A 25,913-nucleotide genomic window follows, 5' to 3' on the forward strand; every position below is an offset into this window, starting at 1 on the left:
TTCACAGTGAGGGGGAGGATTCTGAGGCAGATTCATGGTACTGTGCCTTTTACTGTAATCAGTTTTTAACTTAAAACACTCACTGTTTTGGATCGCACCCTAAGTAGCGCCTGAGCTTCTTAAGTAGAGCCTGGATATTGGCTAGGGTCGTGTTGCCCTCACCCATTGATGGGGAGGGAGAACAACAGGGCTTCCCTCCCAGGAAGGTGCAGTGTTCCTGCAGTGGGTTTTCAAGTTCTTCCCTAAAAACCTTTCACTCCCGTCAGAGGGTCCTGCTTCTGTCCCTTGAGAATAATATCTGGGTGCTCCTGAGAATGAGGCCTCCGTCACCGTCCTTGGCCTGGGGCTGAGGTGGCTGCGGCTGGGCAGCCTGCTGTGGTGTGGATCTTGCACAGCTTCACCTTCTGCCCAGATATCTCTGCAGCCACGGTCCTGATTCATGTGTCAGCTGCTGTGGATCCCAGCCTTTTCTGTTTAACCTCTGCCCACCTTTCTGTTCTGACTGCAGGGTTGGGGGCCCCCAGGGGACTGTCACGGTGCCTGCTGTCCCCGTGCACTTTGTGGCCCTAGAGGACGGGGTGTCGCCCCTCTGTGTGCTGCCTGGGTCTCATTACCAAAGTCCTCCTTTGGGGGCAAGCAGAAGATTTTTATATTTATTTATATTTAAAGTTTTTCTGCTACCCTCTGCTTTGGACTTCAAGTTTACTTTTTTCTCTACTTTTTTCTGTAAAAATGACTAAAAAAAAGTTCCAAACAAAGTGATCAAAAGAAATGAAGCCTTAAAAATAGCCATAAGAGCGTTCTGGTCTCCTTTCTCTCATGCAGCGGTGGTTTATCAGCAAAGTAAAGCAGTTGGCGGTCCAGGCACTCCACCTTCTTCTGCGTGAGTTTACTGCAGGCACCAGGACCTGGATGCTGGCTGTGCTGTGATCTTGGTGCCCGCTTGCTGTCTATCTCCTCGGTCTGTAAAGTGGGTACCGGTTCTGACTCAAGGACTCATAACGGTTATTCATGTAGTAACAGCTGCTAGCCTTTGCACATTTTATGTCTTGCATGCCATTGTTCCTTTCCACTCACCTTTGAAAACCTCCCACAAGAGACTGTGGAGCGTTCTTTGTAAGGTGTCCCCTGGGGGGTGGCCGTCCCTGCCATGGAACACGCTGCGTGATTGCTGCCACGTTGGGGGACCCTGCCTGCAGAGCAGTGATGGTCGCCAGCCCGAGTTTCTCACCCGAAGGGTCCCGGGCTGGGCTGTGGGTGAGGGAAGCCTCGCACCCACTCCCCTTGTACGTGGCTCACGCGGGCCGTACAGCTGTGGTGAGGACCCACTCACATGGTGAGTTCAGCCCTCCTGAGGAGCAGCACACGAGGTGTGCTTGTGAGCCAGTGTTGTCCGTTGCTGGTCCTGTTGCCTCAGAGTCCCTCGCCTGTTGTGACACTCTGGTCTGTGTCTGGCTGCTCTTGGGGCTGAGCTAACACACCCGTTGTCTTCACAGCGGTGGGAGTGGGGATGGCCTTATTCCCAGTGGGGAGTCTCTGTCTTTCTCTGGTGCATCTCTGGCTGACTGGCCTCAAGGGGTTTTGGGGGTGAACTAGCTTGTGCGTGCTAGGTTGGGGGTTCCTGAGTATTGGATTGTCAGCCCTGGAGCTGTGACACAGGTGCTCTGGGCCTTTCTATCCCCAGGTTTTGTTCTGTGGGTTTCAGAGGTGGCCCAGGTTGGGAACTGTGGAGGTTTGGTGCCCCGCCCTGGGCCCTGGGTCCGCCTCTGTGGACCACGCTGGTGGACAGGCCACCTAGAGAAGGTCGCTCTGACTCCTCCGTGTCTGCCATGTGACACAGTATGTCGAGGCTCCCATGGGAAATCCCCCCAAGCCCCCGAGTGTGGAAGGTGCTGGGTTCCGGGCGCCTGGCCATCAGTGGATTCATCATCGCTGGTGAGGTCAGGGCTGAGGTGCATGGGGCCAGGGCCGGGGGTGCTTTATCCCCAGCGCTGCCCTCCTCTCTCATCCTGGCTACCTACGGTCCAGTGCCTTTTCCTTCCCCTTGCCATCCTGTTCCATCCTTGGGGCCGGCTGATCTTAGACTGAAACCATGAGCCAAAGTCAAGCTCTGCTCCTTTACCTTGTGGGTGTCCGGTAGCTTTCTCAGCGCCTTCTTCCTGGGCCCCCTAGTCTGTTACCTCTAGCGGGGGAGGAACCCTGGCAGCTGGATTTGTACCGAGTCAATGGTGCTCAGATGGAACCCAGGGGCTTGCCTATGCTAGACAAGCACTCTACCACTGAGCTAGGCCCCAGCCCCTGGATTTAACTGTTGATTCACTTTTAAGCTGTCTACAGGTTTTGGTAATAGCATTCTGAAGCTTTATAATTTTTGGTAGAGCCAGGTGTAGTGGTGCACACCTGTAATCCCAGCGCTCAGGAGGCTGAGGCAGGAAGGTTGCCGCAAGTTCAAGGCCAACCTGAGCTATACAGCCAGACCTTGTCTCAAAAACCTTTTCTTCAGTTCCATTCTGTCCAAGAATATCTTCATTTGTCTTCACCACTGCCTTCTCACACCTTGTTGCTGAAGGCACAGAGGTCTGTGATACCAGTACAATGTGGAGTGCAGTTGTTTTAGATGGAAGTTCTTCTGTCTCCTTTTGACAAGGCCGGGACTTCACCTAGTGCTTTCTGGCTGACCAGGCTTACATCTTTGTCCTGAAAGTTGGGAGTTGTTGAGTGTCTAAATAGGCACTGTTATGACTCCACATATTTAGTGTGAGGAAGTGAGACAGGAGGAAACGTTTGTATTAGCTCAGGAATTTCTTGGAAGGTACCAGAGATGCTAAACAGGCATCAAAAGGTGCTCTGTTTCTGCAGTTTTGGGGCTTAGGTTCAGGCGTCTAGTTTTTGCCGGGTGAGCATAATCTTTAACAAGGACTGGCCTTTCTGTTGCGTCTGACTGTGCTCTGCAGGCGGAGTGGTCTCTGGCGGGCAGGGGACAGGGTTAGGGTTAGGTTAGGCTCCCGGCTGGCAGGTGAGGGGTGCTGGTCGTTCTGGGGTGTGGCCCAGGCTGGGCAGGCCAGGGAGAGGTCAGCGCCCGGGTGGGGCGTTTGGGGTTTGCAGGCGGTGTTGAGGTTCCCTTGCAGTAGTGTCTTAGGCCCCGTCCTGTCCAGGCCAGAGCCATCCTATCTTTTGTTTGGTCAGCTGTCAAGTTTAGGAGCCACTTTCTTGGAGCAGACGTCGATGGGTGACAGGACACTGGCTTAACCACCTTCATTATGGAGGAATAGGCAGTGCCCGAACGCAGTGGCGGGGGCAGTGAGCCCACCTGAAGGCCTTGGAATCCAGGAAGGACCCGGTTCCCTGGAGGCAGAAGCCCCTTGGGATGGTAGGGCTGGAAGTGTGTACCCATCCACCATCATGGCGGTGACCCGAGCCCTTTCCGGGTGCCGGCCCAGAGGATTTCAGAAAGCCCGGGACCTGTTTGATCCCGAACCATGGGCGTGTATGTGTGTGTCATAATCAATCGACTTAGCCCTCCGAGCTGACTGTGAGCGGTGTCCGTGTGTCGCCCCTGCCTCTCTCCACAGAGTCCTCCGTTAAATGCTGATGGAGGCTGGGTCTATGTGCATGTCGCTGTGGGTAGAGCCAACCTGGGTCTTCCTTCCCTCGGTTCTGATTTGCTCTGCTCAGGAGCTGGGCGGGCTGGGGCACTTGGCCAGGGAGGGCCTGGGCCTTCCCTGGAATGCAGTGTCAGTGCTGCCTCCTGGGCAGTGAGAGCTCACCTGGTGGCTGCCGAGCCTGCAGGTGGGACTGAGCTCAGCGGTGACTGTCTGCCTTGAGGTCTGAGCAGATAATGAGGGTGCAGGGTCCAGGGGCTCCAGGGCACCTGTCCTGTTCTGCAGCGGGGCTGGCATTATCTGGAGAAGCAGGGGTGCTGCTGGCCGAGGGTGGAGGCAGGAAAGCCTTTTCTCCAAAGGGCCCGTGAGAACTTTCGTCCGCGGTGACCATCCCTCTGTCTGCAAGCCAAGCCCCTCCTCCTGCGTGGACACACATCACACTGGTCAGGCCCAGTCCCTGGTGGGCCTTCACTTGAACTCAGTTTCCCTTTACAACCCCGTCTCCAAATTCAGCACAGTCTCGGGGACTGGGGCTCAAGCCGTCCGCAGAGGAGTGCTTGGGGAGCCCAGGTCAGCCCACAGAGAAACCCAGGCTGGGGTTCCACAACCTGGACCCCTCTGTTTCCACTGCAGCCTCTGTGGGCACGTCCCGTGCCCACCCTGTCCTTCCCTGGCTGCTGAATCACAGTTTTCAGGCTCCAAAAGCCACCTCTGCCGACAGTGACATTCACATTCACCTCCCTGGGGAGCCCAGGCCCTGCATAGAGAGAGCCGGGCAGTGGGAGCCCCAGCCAAGGGACCCAGACACCCCACACTGCCACTGCCCTCCCCGAGGAGGAGGCTGTGGTGTCTCCAGCCTTCGCCTTCTGTTGCGTTGTGTCATGTTGTGTTGTTGCATGGTGCTAGGGTGAACCCAGGCCCTTGCATATGCTATGCAAGTGCTCTGTGTGGAGCTACACCCCAGCCCCTTTTAAACTGAAAGACAGGATCTGGGCGAGTTTCCCAGGCTCATCTCAAACTCCTCCTGGGTAGCTGAGATCATAGGAGTGCATGACAGTGCCCGAGTTCACCCCTTTCTCACAGCATGGATAAAGGCACGGGTCCTGCTCTGTCTCAGGATGAACTCTGAAGGAAGTAATTGCATAGTGGCTAGTGGTGGCCTCACCTCTTCAGTGTCTGAGACCCAGGGTTGCCTGTCCTTGGCTTGGCTTTATGCAGCACGTGTGGTGCCTGCAGCGTCACACAGGTGCGTGCAGAGGGGAGTAGTAGGGCTATGGGGGTGGCCAGGAGTGGCCCAGACTACCTCAGGAAGGGTCACTGCTCTTCCTCGTAGCATCACCCGAGATCTTGCCTCCACCACCGGATTGGTGTGAAAGCTGCCAAGAGAGCTCGAGGTGTGGAACTATTTCTGGCAACCCTTGCAGCACTGGAGAAACAGAGCAGCAGGCCAAGGGCCTTGTGGCTGTGCTTACCCTCCGGGCTCTGCCTCTGGGACACCAGATCTTACCAGCTGTGTCTCCCTCTTCTCCCTCGTTGCTCCCTGGTGACATCATCCATGGGGAGCTGTCCTTCAACACCTCTGAGCCTGCAGCACTCAGTCAGGGATGGCTGGGTGGGACGTGGTGTTGGCAGGACAGCTCGCTTCCCGGATGGCCTCCCCGGCTTGGGCTTGAAATGGGAGTGTCAGCAGCAGCCTGTAGAGTTAGTTGGTCTGCTGGTGTAGCTAAGGCCCAATGCTGGCCTGTCCTCCGGGTGGACGGACCGGGTCTGTGCCTATCCATTGTCCTCCTCACTGTTGTGGCTGAGGCTGGAACCTGGGGCCTCGTGCACGCTGGGCAAGTACTCTACCCCTGAGCTGCACTTCCGGCCCTCTTGCCCTGAGTTGACTTTGAGACCCTTTGTGCTCAGCAAGTATGAAGCCAATTTCCAAACATTGTCTTTTGGCTGGTGAATTTTTCTGTTTAAAATGGCACAGATGCTGCTGGGTGTCACGGCGCGTGCTTGTAATCCTAGCACACTGGGAGGCCGAGGCAGGAGGCTCACAAGTTCCAGTCCAGCTTGGGCAACTCAGTGAGACCCGGTCTCAAAATAAGAAAAGTCTGGGGATGTAGCTCAGTGCAGAGACTGTGGGGCCCCAAAGCACAGTGCAGAGCGTTCCTGGCCCCTGAAGGCTCTTCCTCACCCTGTAGAGGGTAGAAGTATGGGAGATGAGTTCAGGCCGCCCTGGTTGAGTCCTGCTGGCAGCCGGGAGTTTTATGCTGATGAACCGCGATTTAGTGTGAGTGCAGTGTCCACAGACAGGACAGGTCACAGCCCGGTTGGTGGGCAGACATGAACAGCAGCTCCCTGGCCCCTGGCCCTGCACTTCCTGTGGGCACCGTGACCCAGGATTCCCCGAGTCACTGTTCATGGCGACTTCTGGGACATCCTGCCTGGGTGGGCGGGCACCCACTGCCCTCGTTCCTGGTCACTCGAAAACCCTGAAGTCCCCTCCCAGATTGTCTCACCCTTCTTTCTCTCCTCCTCTCCTTCTGTCCGTCTCTTTCTGTTTTTCTTGACTTACCTGTTTTTCTCTCCCTCCTCTCTCCTCTCCTCCTTTTCTTTCCTTCTTCCTTTGAAGTGTCGTATGATGACTACGATAAGCCACACATGTTACAGACTTGCAGTTCGATGCATTTGGGTGGCATGAAGCCGCCCCCCTCTGTCAGTGAGGATGTGCCCACCCCTCATCTTCTGCCGCCCTCTCTGGTCCTTTCTTACCACTCTGTCACCATCTGCTTTTGCTCAGGGTGGACCTTTGTGCATTCTCTGGAACTCTGCATCGGGATTGATGGGTTTTACCTGACCACTTCCCCCGGGCCTGTTCATTTAGAGCACGGAGCTGTCTTTTGCTCCTTTTTATTGCTGGAGGGGATCGAGGGGTCCCAGGGTGCGGTGCCCCTCCACCTGGTGACTGCTCTGCATGGCTCCTGTAGATGCTGCCCATACCTGAAGCCACGGCTCTGCTGCCCCTTCTGGCCCTTGCTGGACTCCACGTTGTCTTGTGTAGGTCACGGAGCAGGTGTGGGTCAGCGCCTGTTGGGCCTCCCTGCTTAGTCTGCTCTACAGTGTGGGCCACAGCACCGTGGAGCCCCTGAGCTGCCCTCCATGTGTGTCAGCAGATGGTTAAAGATAATTCCTGAGCACGCGTCCTCAGATGGCCCGGGCTGCGGCTCCGGAGGGCCCGTCCTCCTGGTCAGCAGGAGTTATTTTGGGACCCAGCAGGCCCAACTCTGGGCTGGTGAATCATCGTGCATGGTGCCTGCTGTCTCGGCCTTCTGGTGTGGTGGCCGAGTGGCTAGAGTGGCAATCTGGGGTCCTGGGGTGGAAGGACTTGGCTCTTTTGGCCTTGATGTTGGGCCGTGGACCAGGGTACTCAGGTGAGACACTGAGCTACCCTTCCTGTCCACCCTTGCCTGTTGAGAATGCTAGGAAGGTGCGGTGTGGGACTTCGGGTGGCTCCTGTTGAGGGCGACTGCTGCCCTGGGTGACTTGTGTTTCGGTCAGAGAAGCCTCCTTTGAGCAGGATTGTCCCCATGAGGCATCATGGGAAGGGCACAGCCCTCCTGTGTGCACCTGCTGGGGAGAAGACAGGAAAGGGTGGAGCAAGGCGACCCTCACTTGTTCTTCATCCACCTTTGGCAGCGGATGCAACTATTCAGTAGTGACAGAGTCATCAACATACTGCTTGTTGAAATTTGAAATTTATGATAAGATCAATTCTGGCCTCGGGAAATTGAGCTCCTGAGGTAACAGAGGGAACACATTTCGGGGTACTTCCCCACAGAGGGCTCCTGTGTTTTAGTCTGTGACCCAAGGCCGGGCACTCCCGATGTCTTCAGGAAGTAGGTTTTGCTTTCTCCTGAGCACGGGGCCTCCTGGCGACCGAGTTACCAAGGAGTCTCTGTGTCTGCAGGCTGCTGCAATCCATTCTGAGTGGGAAGGAGGAGGGTTCATTTTTATTCAAATTACAGTCTCAACTTAGAGAGACAGAGGGATATAGTAACACGGTGAGATTTTTGGTAAGGAGTCGTCTTGGATGAAGAGCTTCCCGTGGGACCTTGGATGCCTGCGGTACCAGCAGGCTGTGCTGAGAAGCGGGCGGTATCCTGGGCTCCCCTACCTCTTGGCCCTGGGTCACACTGCCGACTGCTGCGGCCCAGAGGGTCCGCTTCCCAGCGATAGGTATGGGTGATTTCAGGAGACCATCATTACTCTCGCTGTGATTTTTAGATCCCAGTAGGGGAAACGGTGCCCTTCTGAAAATGATAGATCCTGCAGACTGCAAAGTTCATAAGAAAACCTCATGGTGGTTATTTGTAGTGACTCTGGATTCCATGGTATAGGAGTGGTGTGGCCAGAGTAGACAAAAATCTATTATGTTTTTAAAACATTTGAAATTCCACTTCATAGTTACACTTTAAAGAATTCTGTAATAAAATCCAGATTTTACGTTAAGACTCACATGTTAGTAGATATCTAGAGCTTTAGTTTTAAGAATTGTAGCTTTCTCCAGATTGCAGATCCAAGACCCATTCTGACCGTTGTGGATGGGAGAATATTGTACCTCACTCATATTTTAAGTTAGCATCTCTTTGTAAGGTAGATGTTCTGACTTCAGGTGGTAGGTGTTTCCACCTTCCCTTCGGGTCCGCTTCCTGTCACTGACAGAACTCCCAAGGCTGGGAAGTGTATAGAGGAGGCTTATTTGGCTTGGAGCTTTGGGGGTTGCAGCCCAAGCGCAGCAGCAGAAGGGGGAGCAGAGGCCTGCAGAAGCCCCGACCCCCTGGGGTGGCCTTACGTTGTCCCGAGAAGTCGCTGCTGGAGCAGTGCCAGCCTCAGTGTTGAGCGCTGGGGACAGCTTCCAGCACAGGAGCCTTGGACACGGGCGCAGTCCTGCATTCGGGCCACTGCAGGGCGGTGCATGTTGTATGTGGGTCTCGCCCCATCCCGAGACCAGAGGGACTCGCCCCAAAGCGTGTGAGCTCCGCATGGGCGTCAGTGCACTTTGCCCGCACCGGTTCTGTCCCAGGGCACTTGGGTCAGAGAGTCCAGTGCTGCTCACTTCCTGAGCCTCGGGTCCTCGCGGCCAGCACTGCCTCCTGGCGTGGTCCGGAAGGAAGCACGAGTTAGAAAGCCCACTCACACGTGCTCCCCCCAGCAGCGTGAGTTTGCGATCAACCCATTGTGGGGGGAAGTTTCATCCTAGGAAACTTGATGTCCCTGTGTCAGGTTGGGTGGCAGCCTTGCCGGGGACCACCGTGCGCCGACTGGGCTCGGGCGCCAGCACCAGGGCCAGGGAACCTGCGGAACGGAAGTGAGTACCCAGTGCTGGGCACCAGGCCTGAGGTGCTTGCTGGGCGTCGGCAGCAGCTCAGGGTGCCAGGTGCAGGCTTTGGGTTTGTGGAGAGTGGAGCGGGCCGAGCAGCTGCTCAGCAGGAAAGCCCAGGTAAGTGTGCCCTGAGGCTTCTGTCCCCTCGTGGCACAGAACATCACTGCAGGGCCTGTTGAGAGGATGCTTCACACAGGTGGAGGAGAGGGTGGGTGGCGTGGCTGCCACAGGGCGGCACCCTGCTCAGCGGACTGCGCTCTCCAAACTCCCCTGTGATTCAGAGCCATCGAAAGAGACTTGGGGTCGCCCTCGGGTTAGAACTTCTGCAGTTTCCTGCCAGGAAGCTGCCAGAGCACTTAGGGGGAAGGAACTGGTGGCTTATTGAGGAGAATGTGCCAAAGAGATCTTTCCACCATGCTGAGAGTATAAAACCAAAGGTTGGTTGGGTATAGTGTGGTGTAGGGGTAATCTCAGCACTTCGGGAGGCTGAGGCAGGAGGGTTGCAAGTTGGAGTCCGGTCTGGGCAATTTAGTGGCTTAGGGAGACTTTGTCTCAAAATAAAAGGCCCTGGGTTTAATCCCCAGTACTATGGGTGGGGGATGCCCAGAAAACCAAAGGTGGTCTCATGCACATGGTCAGCTCCAGATTCTTGGGGTTCAAAGCAATGGGGTCCTGAGCACAGCAGGGCATTAAGACAGTGGTTTAATCTATGCTTTCTTCCCGGCCCCTGACAACACTGCGTTCGGGAAGAGGCCAAATTGGGTCGGGGTGGGGGGGATCCTTCATATTTGTGGAGAAACGAAGATTTTTAAAGGCATAAAACATAGCAGGGATAGTTCCCAGTGAGGACCTGGCTCTTAGGGTTCCGATGGCTCTTTGATGAGCTGTTTTTATTTATGTTGATGTTTATGTTTCCATTTATATTAAAACCTTACTTACTTCTTACTTCCCCTTCTTATTCTCCAGAAAGGGAGACACAGTTCTTCAGACCTTGTCTCCATTTTTCTTCCAATTTTTTGGCCCTAAACATCATAAAGAGACGAACGGGGAGCCATGATCCTCCACTCAGTGGCACCCTGGGGCCCGGTGCCACCTGCCCTGCCCCTAGGCTGCGTTCCCAGCCTTCTCCCGCCCTTATGCCACCAGGGCAGGGACAGTCTGAGGGCCCAGTCTGGGAATGGCTTGTCGTATGTGGGCCAAGTGAGCTGTGGCCTTCTAGCTTTTTCTTTTCTGCTTTCTGTGAGATAGAACTCAGGGGCTTCACACTGAGCTGCACCCCCAGCCCTTTTTCACGTCTTACTTTGAGACAGGGCCCACTAAGTTCCCCAGACCAGGTTCAAACTTGGCATTCCTGCCTTAGCCTCCCAGAGTGCTAGAATCCCAGGTGCGCTCCGCCACTCGGTGCTGAGTGGTGCTTTTCTGCAGGAAGTGGCCAGGGGGAGGGGCGGGACAGTCCTGGGAGGCCTGATGGCCATTGACCAAGGTGAAAAGCAGTCCCCACGCTGTCCCTACATGCTAGCTGTGGCCTGGGCACAAGCATGGGCCTTGAGTCTGGGGGCATCTGCAGGGATGTGGAAGGGGTGGGGACCCTGGAGTGGAGCTGGCACCCCAACGCCATCCAGGAACCCACACCCCACCCTGGCCACTTCCAGGTTATTCAGTGTGACGCGCTAGCAGGCCGTGGAATCAGGCTGGCCACTGTCAGTCGTGGGGACGGCATGGACCTTGCACCTGCTGTGGTGCTGGGTTATCTGCTGCCGTGTGTGGATTTCTCCAGTAGAGGCTGTCACAGTGACCCTGCTCCCGGGCAGAGGGGGAGCTCTGTAGTGTGCAGCCCGCTGTGACACTGGCCCCGAGGATGTCACCTGCAGGCTTCTAGGGTTCGGAGTTCAGTGGGGAACGCCCAGCGGCCTTTGCAGAAGAAGCGTTCCTTGGTGCAGCGTTTCTCAAGTTTATGACAATGGGAGAGCTGTAATTTAACGGGCACGAATTGCCCTGCATGTGGAAAACTAAACATTAGATCAGAACAGAGCCATGTTCAAGTTCAGCTGCTGGACACAGAAGGGTAAATATTGACATTGTGAAGAAAAATGTTGACCTTAGTATCAGCCGACTTTTGACTTTGCGTGAACTGTTTTTCTGAACTATAGTCTAATGCAGAAGTACAAACTTCATAAAGGAGATTATTTAAATTTGCATAAGGTCCCAGCTCAAAGATCTGCAGACTTCCATACATTTTTTTATAATGTGGAAGTTTAACCTCAGTATTAAAGGGACTTGGTAAACCTACATAGAAGATAAACTTGTCACTGAGGCCCTTTGGTCGGGGGAGAAAATCAGGGGCTGCACATTTCCTAGTTGCTCTGCAATTTTCAGGAGTGCACCTCTGTCACTGTGGACACAGCCGCAGGCTGCTGCTGGTTTGTACAGCGTGTCCTCAGTGTGGGTGAACAGGCTGGCGCTTCCTGGCCATTTGTGTGCCCTTTGCAGAAATGTTTGTTCAGGTCGCTTGCCAGTTTTTGAATTGGTTTGTTGATGACCCTGGTGTTGCGTTATTAGAGTTCTTTATGTATGTTGGATATTAACTCCTTACCAGATAGAGGATTTTCAGTGATGTAGTCCCATTCCCTGAGTTGTTCTTTTACCTTCTTGATAATGTCCTTTAATGCACGTCTTAGTCACTCTCTCATCATCGCTGAGACAAAATGTGGGTGCTGAGACACCCACAGCTTACAGAGGAGAGGTTCGCTTGCTCAGTTTCAGTCTGTGGTCTGCTGGCCCCAAGGCAGGAGCGGCTCGAGGGGGCCTAAGGGACCAGGAAGTGGGGCAGCCTGCTGGCTGGGGAAGAAGTGACTCTGGGTGTGGTGAATTTGTCGAAATCAGGCCTGGGAGAGGGGAGGGAAGGCTGGAGTGGGTAAAGTGGGAGTGTTGGAGAGGGCCTGGACATGGGGACACACGGGGCTGTGGACTCGGGCTGCAGGTGGGCATTGAGGGCGGTAGGGTGGCCCCTGGGTAGGGGAGCAGGGAAGGAAGGGGGTGAGCTGGCGTCTCGGCCCGGTCGCCATCTGCCTATCCAGGTGGAGCCCTCTGCACGGTCTGCTCCCTCTCTGCCAGCAGCCCTGGTGCATTCTTTCCTTCAGTTCCTCGCCCTGTCCTTTATGGGCTTGAGGCATGGGCCTCACTTTATCCTCACCAACACGTCCGTCGTTGGAGCACCTGCACCGTCTGTCCCCTGGCCACTGGAAGTCCTAACTAACGCATGCTCTGGCCTTTGCTAGGTTTTTGCATGAGTTTGAACGCACTTTTTCTCCCTTGGTTGTCTATAAAGTCTGTTTTTAGTGACAATGATGCAGATCTGCCCACAGCACCCTGGCTACCAGGAGTGTCATTTTGCTCTCTTTGATCTCTGAGCAGAACAAGCAGTCAGAGAAGGGCTGAAGAGTAGGAACCATCCCTGACTGGCCACTGTAGACACAAATCCACAACCACTGAGTGGCCAGACAAAGCCATAGCACAGGGGCTGGTTCGAGGCCACCTCCGCACCTGTCTGGTGTGGGAACCCCAGGAAGGGCATCCCCTCTGCCACACACATAATGGTCTCCTTGTTCTCACGAGACAGGGTGGGAGGAAGCCATGGGCCACACTCTCAGGTCACAGGTGACTTCCTGGGCCCTGCCTGGGTCCTCGCCCACACACCAGGCCCCGTGAATCCAGAGCACGGCGTCTAGGAGGCTTCCCCAAGCCTCCTGGGGCTGTCACCGCCGTCTGGGTACAGGGTGGATCTCAGGGGCCAGATTGTGGCCTGGGAAAGAGTCGGCAGCAGTCTCTTCTGTCCTACCCGCCAGCACAGTGGAAGGGACGGGGCACCCTGCATTCGCGTCCCACTCACAGACGGCTGGCACTGCCTGCTGTCCCCAAGGCTGCCCCCCCCATGCCATGGTGTCATCTGTCACACCGTGACTGCTCCTCGGCAGCTTCTGAGGGCAACTGTCCTGCTCTCGTAAAAGCCTGGCGGCGAGACTTGGCAGCCTTCATCACGTGTTCCTGGAAAATCAGATGACAGTTCCAGAATTTCTCAGAAAACGGGATGATTTACAGTAGGCTCCATTCTTGAGCAATCTGTAGTTATAGCAATTAGAGAAATCTCCAGGGTTGCAGGGGAAAAAATTCTTCTTAAAATCTTGAGTGTAGAGTGTACAAATAATTTTCTACTAGCAATGTTCACTAATATGTGTGGCTTGGATCACATGCATGGCTCAATCTTGTAGTCACTGAGACAGGATTTTTTGTTTTTGTTTTTGTTTTGTTTTTTGTTTTTTGAGACAGGGACTTGCTATGTAGCCCAGGCTGGCCTTGAACTTGTGACAGTCCTGCTGCCTCAGCCTCCTTAGTGCTAGGATCACAGGCATGGCCCAGCCAGCTGTATTTTTTTTAATAGTTACTGAAGCACCAAAATGGTTCTGTGTGTATTCATCCTTCTGTTTCAGCGTGGGGCAGTGGGTGGGTGCAGCGAGGGCAGAGGTCTGGCAGGTAGAGGGGAGCTCCGCTGGAATACGGGGCCTAGGTTGGCCCTTTCAGACCTGATACTTCATAGTTCTGCCATCTTGGGGAAATCACTCCGCTCTCCTGGACCTCAGTTTCCCTCCTGCTAGAAAACGGTTCATTTCGTGCTGCCACGGTTGTTGTGGGGATTGCAGGAAATGTGTGGAAATGACCCACTGTCAGGTCGCCCACTTTTTAGAAATCTTCATTCCTATCTCTTGCCCGTGTGCCATGCCAGGGCTAAAGCAGCCAGCTTGGGGTCCAGCATTACAATTTAGGGGAGAGGGTGGCCTGGAGCATCGATAGAGCAGAGAATGGGGGATCGTGGTGATGATTCTGAAACCAGCAAAGCAGACGATGGGACTGGGCAGTGGTGGGACACGGGGGTCCCGAGCAAGAGGACATGGAGGCGGGGTGGGTGCGAAGAGAGGAGCCCTGGAAAGGGGCCTGCAGACCCCACCATCTGGCTGGAGAAGAGCGGGGTTCGGAGGCCCCGGGACTGGGATCAGAGGGCAGGGTGGGACATAAGAGCCCACTCAGCAGGGCAGGAGCGGCCTCTGGGTGTTCTGTTTCCACAGCCTGCAGCTCACTGTGAGCAATTGAAAATGTCAGACTCCTGGGCCCCTGTGGGGCTGCATCCCTCTAATGCCTGCGCTCTGGGAGGCTGAGGCAGGAGGGTCAGGAGTTCCAGCTCAACTGGGCAACGAGGGGCATAGCGAGACCCTGTCTCAAGTAGAAAACAAAGTAAAGGGCTGAGGAGGCCGCTCAGTGAGAGGGTGCTGGGTTCAGTCCCCAGCATTACACCCAGCCCCAGATTTAAAAATGCTGAGCTCAGCCCGGAAGCTGTGTGACCTCTGGCAGACTCGGGCTGACCCGTCTGGAGTTCCACCCTTCACCCCTGCTTAGGGCTTGGGATGGGGCTCATGGGGTCACCCAGGGCCTGGGTGTCTGTGTACATCGATGCAGACACCGTGGCATCTTCCTTGTGCCCAGGACACTTCTCGCCTGGGCTCTGGTGTTGAAGAAGGGATATTCATACCTGCACACAAAAGCAGCGTTTCTCACCCTTCAGAAAAGTGCAAAATAGAAAATAAAACCTGCATTCCTAAACCCGTCCACGTGTATTGTGGAGCTGAAATGAAACTCTGCATGCAAATTTTATTTACAAAAGTATTTTTATTACTGAATTTCCTAAAGGAAATCTTTCTACGTTCACCTGCTGACTTCTGAGCTGAACATGCCCAGGGTTCTGTGAGAAATGCAGCCCCTCAGCCCGTTGCTGTGACCCTGTCCCCAGGTTGGCAGCTGCTGGGTGGCCCTGGCACCCATCTGAGCTCTTGATGTCCTGGCCAGCTCCAGGGTCGCAAGGTACTGCTCTCAGTTCCATCTCAGGGCCGTGCCCCTGAGTCTTCTTATCTAGCACCACTGGGTCCACACACTGGCCCCTGCCTGTTTTTGCTAATGAAGTTTTATTGGAACCCAGGGGCCTCATTCCTTCCATGTGTGGTCTTTGGCCCCTTTTGGGGGCATCTGCAGAGGTGGGAAGATCAGCTGGTCCTGGTGTTGGAACCCAGTGCCCAGAGCGAATTCTCTGGGTGGGCAGGGCCGAGAGGTCGGAAGTGAGTCAGCTGGTCCACACCCTGCCTCCTGGGCATGGGTTCCCTCAGTGGTCTCACACAGCTGTGGGTTTTCTGCTGGGGCCCAGATTCCTCTGTCGTTTGGGTCTTGGTTTGGGACCTGTTCCTCGCTCCGTCGCTCTTACTCAGATTGTCTTTTTAGTCTTGGGGTGATTCTGTAGCTCTCCCTTCTCTGTGTCCTCAGCACCCAGACCTCGGCAGAACGACTTTTTGCTGGGCCACATTTTCAAGAACCTCCGTGGCCCTGACTTCCAGGCTCAGAGTGAGAGGTGGGAGGACTCGGAAGCATTGCTCATTTGCCGCTATCCAACTGCCCCAGCGGATAGGCGGGTGGTTTCACAAATTGGATAAGATTATGATTCTGACTTCAGTAGCAGCTTGTGAGGTCCAGCAGGCAGCTCACACACATGCTGACATCACGAGGCTGTGTTTGGATTCTCTGTACATTTCTTCTGTTTATAGTGTCATCATAGACACAGTTAGAAGTCACTTGTGGAAAGCCCGAGGCCTTATGCTTAGCAAATGAAAGACTCTCATTAAATGAGCCTATATTTTGATTGGTATTAGAACATGAGCTGGCAGTCTGATTTTTAAAGCAGTGTAAAATTAGTTTTTGAGACTTTGATTTTTAAGGTATCTATGTCAGTTTGAGATTACGATCTTTTCAAGACTTTGAAATCACAATGGAGTGATTTAAGTATTCACTTAAAGTAAATAGGCTTATAATCCCAGCACTCTGGGAGGCTGAGGCAGGAGGATCATGAGTTTAATCCCTGTCTGGGCAACTGAGTGAGACCCCGTCTCCAAATGAAGAAGGGCTGCAGATGTAGCTCAGGGTGAATCAATTCCCAGTAATGCAAGCAGATAAGAAGTGAAATAGAAACAAAAGTTGGCCAGACTCCTTTTCCCCAGCGCAGTGGGAGCAGCCGTCATGTGCAGGTTGCTCTGGGGTCGGGTCTTGGGGATCGTGGGTCCCTTGGTGTCCTTGGTGAGCAGTGTTAGGTATGAGTGTCGGGACTCCAGGGAGACAGCTGGGTCCTGAGGACACGTCCTCCCCAGAGATGGCGGGGGTGGAGACAGACCCCTCTGAGGCCTCGGGCGCCCGTGCCCAGGCTTCATGCAAACCAGCTGCACACATGGGGCAGAGGGATGGCGTCTGCCCAGGCCTGTCACCTTGTCGTCCACACTGCCCTTCAGTCACTCTGCTTCTGTCACCTCCGCCCTGGCCACCACCAGTTGTCTTTGGCCTGGGCTTCAGAGCGGTGGATCTCCGGGCAGACACCCGGGGCTGTCTCCACGCCTCCTGTGCACCAGGTCGATTCTGGCCCAATTCCTTCCCCGAGGGAGCTGCTCTGGGTCTCAGCCTGACCTTTCGGGAAGCTGAGGTGCTGGCCGTCCCTGTTGGGTGTCCCCGGGCCCCAGGATGCAGCAGGGATCTTGTGGGGAGTGGGACGTGGCAGCCCTTCATCTCCCTGCTGGCTGACACCGCACTCGCTCCATCTGCTGCCCGTGCCTGTGTCTCCTGCTGTCCCACTGCTGAGCCTCTGTCGTGCTGCCTCCCTCCATCCCCTTCCTCCGCCTCCTAGTCCCCTTCACCCACCCCCCCCCACCCCCGCGTCCCTAGAGGACAGCGAGGCTGTGTCCTGTGCACCTTCCATCGGGCTCTGCCTGCGGAGTCCAGGCAGGGGCGGCCGATGTGGGGGGGACCTAGGTGCTGCAGGGTGCCTCTGGCCAGCCAAGGGAAGGCTACAGCATGGACAGCACTCTGGAGGACACTTGGCGTGGGCATTCCTCTCGGTCAGCACCTCTCTGTCCATCCATGCCAGGAGCATGTGGGTGCAGAAGATGCGACAGCACTGAACTACCAGTGTGCGGTGTCTTCCGAGTGTCTCCTGGGCAGGGCTTCCCCTCTTTCCCTCTCCTTTTTCCACCCTCCCTCTCCTTCATCTCCTACTCTTGTTTTTCATTATTAACAAAGAAAAAAAGCATTAAAGTTACTATGACATGAAGACTGCGTGCATGTGTAGGGTGCTGGGGATTGAACCCAGGACCTTCGCGTGAGCTGCAGCCCTCATCCTTTATTACTTTGAGGCAGGATCTTGCTAAATTGTACAGGATGGGGCAGCTGGACAAGGGGCCCGTCCTTGCGGCCTCCCTGGAACCGAGCTGGGGCAGGGTCACAGAGGTGCTGATCTGACGGTTGTGTCTCCCAGGGTGGGGACGTGGCTGCCCCTGGACTTACTCTGAGGAGCGGCCTGGAGGGTAGAGGTTCTGGAAGCAGTTCTCAGCGCAGTGCCTGGTCAGGGCTTGCTGAGCTGGGAAGATAACCTCTCCTGGAAGGTGTTCTGAGCAACGTCCGTAACTCAGGGAGAAGAGTGTTTGGGTAGAGAAATGTTCCATAACTCTGGTGGTAGAGGAAGTGAGGGCCTGGGGCACCTGTGGACATTTTGTCTTTGTGCTGCCAGGTTCATGCTTGTGTGTGTGTGTGTGTGTGTGTGTGTGTGTGTGCGCGCGCGCGCGCACTCCCACTTGTCAGGTGTGAGAAAAAATACAGTGAAGGTTTAAGTCTTGGAAATGTATTACAGAAAAAGACTCCACCACGAATCCCTCTCGGAATCCCCCAGCTTCCGACACGTGTGTCCCCTCATCCTCGACACTCCCTGCAGCAGCTCTGGAGTCCTCTCTCCTGAGGGCCTTTAGCTGTGCTGTCCCAGCTGCCTCGATGTCCTGCGTTGGTTCAAAACGTCTCCCTCTCACAGTCTCTGTGACTTTGCAGTGATAAGGTGGATGAGGACACGCTGTCATGTTTTTGACGGAAATTGCTCTAAGCGGTTGATCAGTGAGGGATAATCATAAAATACAGTGAATGTTTGAATAAAAAACTGTATTGCATGAATTCCGCTAAAACACTGGAACACTCTACCTTTGCAGATGCTTATCCTGCTGTTTTTGGCTGTGTCTTTTACTACCCTGTGCTCTTTTCTCATTCAGACGGGCACTGGGTCTTCCTGTTGCCCTGTCTCCATGTGCACCCTCTCTCACCCCCACATTCCGCCACCTCCTCCCGCAGGTGTCATCCCATTTGGTGACAGCGTTGGAAGCTGGTGCCCAGCGATGGCTGAGCGCCCCTCACTGTGTGTGGAAGCCAGGGTGACCCTGAGAATAGCCAGGCTGTTGCCATTTATAACTGGGGCTCAGGCACGGAAGAGCATGGCTGCCCCTTATTGGGAGAAAAGCAGGGAATCTCCACGGTTGCCTCCAGCTGCCCCTCTTCCAGCACATTCTGAGCCTGAGACAGAGCAGGAGCCTGTTGCCTTGGGGGTGGAGAAGGGGACAGGCCTGTGCTTTGTGATAGGCGAGTTTTGTGCCTCACCCTCATGACTCTCCTACCCTTAGAGGGCTCTGCCAGGCAGGTGTGAAATGGTGACGGAGCCCACTTCACTGGTTCTCGCTGGCCCTGCCCTGGGACCCTCCCTGCTCTCCGTGTCTGACATGACTAAGGGCCTTCCGGTTATCGTTTCTGTCTTTGTTTATCCTTGGAGTGTCACTCTGGATAGTTTCTGTGGCTTCCTGGACCACAGCAGCCTTCCGTGGTGAGGATCCCCCAGTGTCCTGGGAGAATGGTTTTGGGGGACGGAAGAGAAGACGTGGAGTGGAACTTCAGTTAGCCCCACCCCATCTACTTCTCATCGCAGAGGTTGAATTGGCGCATTTCACATCTTCCATTTCTCTCCTTGTCTACTTCATGCTTTCCTTTCCTGCCTTCCCGATTGGAGTAGATTTAATGTTTTCTTTCTAACATACCATCTTCTACTTCTGCCACCATTGGTTTTTCTAGATCTGCTTCTCTTGCTTGATTTCTCTTATCGTATTTATGAGTTTTACTTTCTTTTCATGCCTTTTCATTTTCATTTGGATGCAGACATTGTAAGTTTTACATAGCTGGGCACTAACTGTTCTGTGGGGCAAGTAATCCCTTCAATAATTTTGGGCTTTATGTTGGGCACAGTTAAGTGTCTTGGAAACAGTTTGATCCTTTTGAGGCTTGGTTTTCATTAAGCTTTGTTACCTGGATCAGAAATCACTTCTCCTGGGACAGATGTGTGGTTGCTATTGAGGCAGACCCTTCTAGCAGCTCTGTTCAATGTGTCACGGGAAGGACATTTTGCAGGTGGGCCGGTGGGAACACATGTGCTCATGCCTTGGTCCTTGTCATTAATTGGTTCCAGGAGCTATAATGAGTACCAAACAAACTTGTTTGGCTGCAAAGGGGAGCACGTCATGAGGCAAGCAAATGACGAGCGCCAGGGCAAAATTTTTCCCACCAAAATGGGTTGAGTCCCAAATTTGATGCATTTCGAAGTAGTCGCGCACCAAGTTTGACTGTTCTTCTCCCTCACCTCTGTGAGCTCTGGGGTTGTTCTGCCTCCTCCTTTCTGGTGGTTCTTCCCCTGGCCCTGGTGCTCTAAGGGAACAATTTGCAGTTCTCTGGAGCATCACACTGAGCACGCTCTTCTCTGCCCTGGCCTTGGTGAATGCTGAATTCTGTCCCCGTAGGAAACCCCAGTTGGCTTGGGATGCCCCTCCTTGCTCTCTTCCTAGAAACCTTCTACCCACCCTGGACAGGGGCCACTGGTGTGGCTCACCTCAGCGCGTTCTCTCCCCAGGATTCTCTGTCCTGTCCTGCCTGTAGTCCAGTGCACAAAACCATTCAATACTCAGGAGAACAGGGTATATCCACTCCTTTATTCCAAATTGGCCAGATACTTAGAATTCACCCAGAATTTTATTTTGAACCAGGATTCTAGGGATGGACTAGCTTTGGAACATTTTTCTGTAGTGTACAGACTCAGCCTTAGAGTTGAGAAGAAGTTTATTCATGTCACCAAAGACCTGACTTTCCAGAGGAGGAAATAGGCAGAGTGAAGTCTTCACCCGGAAGCGCCGAGTTTGTTCCCCAGGAGTTTATAAGCATCTGGCGCATAACACGGTAGGACTGTCCATGAACAGGGGGCGGGAGCTGTTTCCTGTGGCCCGCTGAGATGGCCCCATACCCTCACTGTACCCCCGCCTGTCTCACAGGGCCAGGGCACTCTCTGCAGAAGGACAGAGCCTGTCATGGCTTGGATCTAGCCATGCATGGCTTTGTGGTGGCCCCTTGCTGACTCCAAGCTCCCTGGGTGACAGACCCTGAGGGCACCCCATGAGCCTCTCTGCCTGGCTGTGCCCAGCAGCTGCTCTCTGCCTTCCGCACTCGTCTCACTCGAGGCCTCTGAAGAGCAGGCAGGCCGGCATCTCATGTGGTCCGGCTGCTCTTCAGGAGCCAGAACCAGCCCCCCTCGTTCAGCCTGCAGGTTCTCAGGCAGACTCCCCATGACCTGGAGCCTCTGGGGACTTGTGGACTAGGAGGAGCCACCACCAAGGACTGTTTCCTGTTCAGCCCCGGGTCCTGTCCTGGGGTCGTTGTTGGACAAGCTGGGGGAGGCATCTGCCTTCTGCTGAGCGGGGAAGGAGAGCCAGTGTGAGGTGCAGCCACTGAGCACCCAGCTCTGCGGCAGGGGCCCTCGGTCCTCACTCACCTGTGGCTTGGGCCTATGGTTCTGGTGGAGAGGTGGGGCTTGTGGAGCCGAGAGAGAAGATGCGAAGCTGGGGGCTGGAGAGGCTGGGTGCAGTGTGACTGGCATGGCTCGTGTGCCCTGAGGGTGGCAGCAGGACGGGAAGCCTGTGTTAGAGAAGCAGCTACAGCTCAGAGACGCGGAGGGCCTGTCCCCGTTGGGACTGCGCTGGGATCCCGAATGTTACCCTCCTGTTCAGAGGAGTGATCTTGCTACCACGCCACACTGCCCTTCTGCTATTCTGTGCCCTGATCTTCCTATTTGGGTCATTTGGTTCTTATATTGCAAGGTGGCCTTGGATTCCCTTTGCCTTCCAGAGGGATTTGGCCTGCGGGTGGCTTTTGGCTGCTGCTTTGACTCCCTGGCGCTCAGGGCATGCAGGGATGTTTGTGACAGGAGGGAGACAAGTGACAGGAGGAGACATTCAGGGAATGAAAGCAGGAATCTCCCCCCGTTTTGCAGAACTGAGTCATGGTTGGCCAGAGCTCCTTGGGGCCTGAATCACAATGCGTTTCGTTCAGTGTGGAAATCTTCAGTTTGTGTTTGAGTGATGCCCGTGTGCGTCTCTACACACTTCAGCGACTGCGCTTGTGTTCTCCCGGGGTGGTTGTGCACTCCCCACGCCGGGCCTGTGGGTGCTGGAGATGTTTCCTGACCCTGAAGTCGGGGCAGGACTCACAGGGAGTCACAGTGCCACTCCCTGACGGTTAACAGCGTGGCCTTGAGCTAACGGACATGTTCGGCCGGGTGTCTGTGGTGGCCTGTTCACAAGTGGAGGTTTGTTGAAGCTGAGGGTGGTGGGCTCAGTGGTGGTGGTGGACGCAGTGGTGGAGTGGATGGTGGAAGGGGGGAGTGGTGGGAGGGACATGGGGGTGGAGCTTCGGGAGGTGAAGATGCAGTGAGCGGGGTGGAGCAGGCCATGCAGAGGCAGTGGAGGTGGGGTTGAGGGGGGTGGAAGTCATGGAAGACTTGCAGGGCCTGGCACAGGCAAGGGCAGAGGCCATGGGAGATGGAATTGGAGGAAGTGGAGGTGATGGGAGTTGATGCTGGGTGGGGGAGGTGGAGGTGGCAGGTGCAGCAGGGGCAGTGGCGGCTGGAGTGGGAACAGCAGTACTGAGGGCAGCTTTCCGTGCCTGACCCCACCCGGCCTGGGTCTGCACCCCAGGTCAGGGCACGCCTGATGCAGGACTACAGGATGTGGCTGACGCCCTTGAGTTAGGCCAGGCTGCCTCTGCCTCCCTGGTGCGGGAAACTGGAGTGAGAGCTGGCCGCTCACCGACTGGGCGGAGGTGTCTTATTTTGGGAAAACTATTTGTCAGGATCGACAGGCCCCCGGCGCAGGGCTTCTTTGTGGGTGATGGAAATGCTCTAAAATTAGACTGCAGCGAATGCTTTCAGGCTCTGTCGCCATCCTGGCACCCACCGGCCACACACTTCCAACAGGTGACAGGTGTGGGACTAACAGCTCAACAAGTTGGGGGAAAGATAAAGACGGGAATCCCTTCTTACCAGGAATAACCACACCTGATGTTCCTGCTCTGAGCCACCACAGGCAGCGGCTGAAGCCAGGCCGCTAATAGGCTGTTTGTGCTGATGGCGGGAACAGCGCCCCCGGAGGCCGTCCTCTGGTCACACAGCCTGGATAGGGGAAGGCGAGGCGTCTTCAGCTGCGCTGGGCCTGGGTGCAGGAAAACTTGGGCTTTTAATGCAGTAGGATTTTCCCTTCTAAACTTGTCCTTGTCATGGTTTTGGAGAAAAGTCCTTTGCATTATGGTCACAGACGTCTGGAAACCCTGTGTTAACACAGCCACAAATAACAGGCAAAGTGGATCCTACTGCACATACGAGGCGTCGCCTTCGTCTCCGGATGTGCGCTGAGTTTCCCTTTTCTCATCCCGGCCTCCTAGGATGAGTTCTGCTCAGGGTTTTAGGATCGATTAACACAAGTCTCTGCTTTGAAATCTCGAATTCCCTTTGCACATTTGTAGACATAAAGCACAGTACCGAAGTAAGAACTGTCATTTGAGGCAAAAAAAGAAAAAGTAGCTCTAACTCATTTCTTCCCGAGGTTGTTTCCATCTTGAAGGAGCTGGTTTTGCACACGCTTTCACCGCATCCTTAGGTGCTGCGGGTCGTGTGACTGCGGAGTGACGGCTCTGTCCTCCCATGCTCAGTGGTGAGGAACCTGCTCTGCTCTCTGCTCCACTCTGGGGTCCGTGCCCAGGATGCCAGGGGACACATGGGGGCTGGGGACCTTTCTGCTTTGCCATACTGCTCGCGTGGGCGAAGGGCAGAGTGCGTCACAGGACGAGTGTCAAGGAGAAAGGAAGTAACTGCAGCACCTCTAGACCTGGACCCCAGAACCCCAAAGCAAACTCTGCCGTTTTCCCATTACTTTTTCATACAGGTGAATCCTTGCATGTAGCTGGGGCGGGAGGACGTTAGCCTCTCACCACACCACGCCTGAGGCTTGGCAAGGGTTTGGAAGCTGTGCAGGTGATGCATGCCGGGGGTGGAGGGTAGCATCAGCGGAGAGGAAGCTGCTGATGGTGGGAGGGGGTCTCACCTCCTAGAAGCAGTGATCCCAGCCTAAGCAGTCTCGTCACCCACTCGTCCTTGGGCAGCCAGCACAGGAGTTTCCTGTTGGACTCACGGCACTGGCACCAGGAAGCAGCAGAGGTGGAAAGAGCCGGGAAAGGTCTCCCGTGCAGGGTCGGCCTAGGAACCAGGTCCTCCAACGAGGCCCCGCCTCCTGCATGACAGATGCTCCCGTTGCTCCGAGTGCCCTCTCCAAGCCCCAGGGAGGAAATCGCTGCACTGGGGCACCAGCTTGGAACCCAGGCCTTGTGGGACGTGTCCTGTTGAAGCCGTAGCAACATGCAGTCATGCGTGCATGGGTGTCTCCGAGGTGGAGCAGACTGGGTGAGGCTGGGTTTCGGTGTATCCAGCAAGCAGGCTGGACGTAGACCTCGGTGGGCTGTGTGTGTGGCCAATGGCCATGTGAAGGTCTGGCATTTAATAATGAGTGACGCCTGCAACATGGGTTAGGGAGTCTGGGGCCCTTTCAGCTGTCCCTGGACGGGGCAGCCCCATAATTAAGGCTCTGACCTAAAAAGCAGTAGCTGCTAACCAGACCTTCAAAGAAGGATCCGCCTGCCCATGCTGGCGCCTCCGGCATGCAAGGTTTGATACCCCTTACCACTGGGCCACCCCCACCCTACCTGTAAACAGACCACAGCCTGGAGCGTGTAACCTTCAGAGGAAGCCAAGCCGGCACAAAGATGGGCCTTTTAGTCTTGTCCTGGAGTTGATTCTCTCACTCCCGGCCGGGTGCCATTGTTTACCTCTGAAAGGTGAAGGGACACTCACACCCGGCTGTCAGGATGCAGGAATTGTTTTTTTTTTTTCTCCTTCAGTACATGGGATTGAACTCAGGGTTTGCACCCAGAGCGCCATATTCAGCCCTTTGTTTATTTTTAAATTTTGAGACAGGGTCTTGCTGAGTCAGTAAGTTGCCCAGGCTGAGCTCAAACTTTTGACCCTCCTGCCTCAGCCTTCCAGAGTGCTGGGATGACAGACATGTGCCACCATGTCCAGCTAGGGATTCCCTTTTAATGCTGCAGTTACTGGTTAGCTTTCTCTATTGCCTTTTGTGTTTTGGCTTTATTTTCCAAATACCGTCATATTCCAGATTACAGGATTCCTAATCCAAAAATTCAAAATCTGAAATGTTCCAAAATCTGGTACTTTTTGGGCCCCCATATCCAGCCACTAATGGAAAATTTCACACCATGAAACTTTGTTTTAGGCACAAAATTAATAATATTGCATGAAATGAGCTTCAGGCTGTGGATAAAGTGTATATGAGACATAAATAAATCTCACATTTAGATCGAGGGCTCATTCCTAAGACACCTCATGTATATGCACATATTCCAAAATCTGAAAAAAAATCCCGAAGTCCAAAACACTTCTGGTTCCAGACATTTCTGGGAAGGGATCCTGAACTTGCATTAAATCTTGCTTGACTTCTCTAGGAAACAATTCTCATCCTTAACTCCTGTCGCCACATTTATTTTTGGTACATTTATTTTTTCGACCTGTGGAATTGTTTGTGTGTGTATTACTGGGACTGAACCCAGCACACTGAGCTACATCCCCAGACCATTTTGTTTTGTTTTGTTTTATTTTTCTGAGACAGGGTCTTGCTAAGTTGCCCGGGCTGAGCTTGCCCTCCTCCTGCGTCAGCCTCAGAAAGTGCTAGAATTACAACCACCATTCGGCTCACCTCTGTAATTGGCAAAAAGTCACTTCTGGAAAAGCAGCCCGTCCCGGACCTGGCAGCTGGGGGCTCATGAAGCCGTGTTTCGCCTCTGTGGAGGGTGTGCGAGGTGAGGAGGACTTTGACTGTGAGGGACCAGAGTCCCGCTGAAAGCACAGGCGACCTGGACCTCGCCTTGGGACTTTGAGGGATCAGCAGCGAATAGTCAGAAATGCGGGCAGTGGGCTGGGGATTTAGGTCAGTGGTTCTGCCGCTTGCCTCGCAAGCACAAGGACCCGAGTTCAATCCCTGGTACCAAAAAAGAAAAAGAAATGCGGGCAAGATTTTGTGCCCAGAGGCATTTGTTGGATCGTTACTTATGTGATGTGGATGTTGCAAACCATTGGGAAGTGTCTAGGATGGTAGTTTTAGTATGAAAAAAATGGTATTTACCAAGGCTTAAAAATAACTTCTTACATGTTACTTGTAGAGGGCGAGGCAGCCGGGAGCAAAACACAAAATAGTTTACGCAATCTGATTTCCATAGCCTTTGCTGTGTAGGAAAAACAGTTGAAGATCACAAGTATGCTGTTAGGTCTCTAAATTCAGGCTGATCTTCTGTCTACATCTCCAAAGATTTCCCTTGGCTTGTTTGATAATTAAGAAAAGAGGAAAGCAGAGTTTCTGGTAGGAGGTGAAGAGCAGGTTGGGCTGGTGGCATTTGCCATGGAGTCGCAGGAATTCCCTGGGGTGGCCACAGACAGGGAGACCCTGGTGCACTGGGAGGGCCGAGCCCCCTTCCTAGCAGGCTGGCTCCTTGCTCAGCCTTCTGTGCGAGTCCTCGGTGGTGTCCCCAACCTCCTGGACGTCAGTACCCAGCGGTCT

At 54.5% G+C, this 25,913-nt stretch overlaps 1 protein-coding gene across 17 annotated transcripts in view; it reads left to right on the forward strand.

Annotated features, from left to right (window-relative positions):
• Grb10 (growth factor receptor bound protein 10) overlaps nt 1–25,913 on the forward strand; it is a 107,876-nt gene that overhangs the window by 19,985 nt on the left and 61,978 nt on the right. For 5 of the 17 annotated variants that reach the window (XM_087196046.1, XM_087196049.1, XM_087196042.1 and 2 more), the window contains exon 1: nt 21,639–25,158. The exons of 8 other annotated variants lie outside the window; for them this stretch is intronic. The gene's annotated coding sequence lies outside the window, so the exon portion shown is untranslated. Of the gene's footprint in view, nt 1–21,638; nt 25,159–25,913 lie in introns of those variants that run through there. 4 more of the 17 variants (XM_021254223.2, XM_087196045.1, XM_087196043.1 and 1 more) reach the window with 2 other exon arrangements.

The sequence above is a fragment of the Heterocephalus glaber genome, unplaced genomic scaffold, assembly GCF_053883595.1.
Source record: "Heterocephalus glaber isolate CG9 unplaced genomic scaffold, H.glaber_assembly_v1.0 deba00001610, whole genome shotgun sequence".
Lineage (NCBI taxonomy): Eukaryota > Metazoa > Chordata > Mammalia > Rodentia > Bathyergidae > Heterocephalus > Heterocephalus glaber.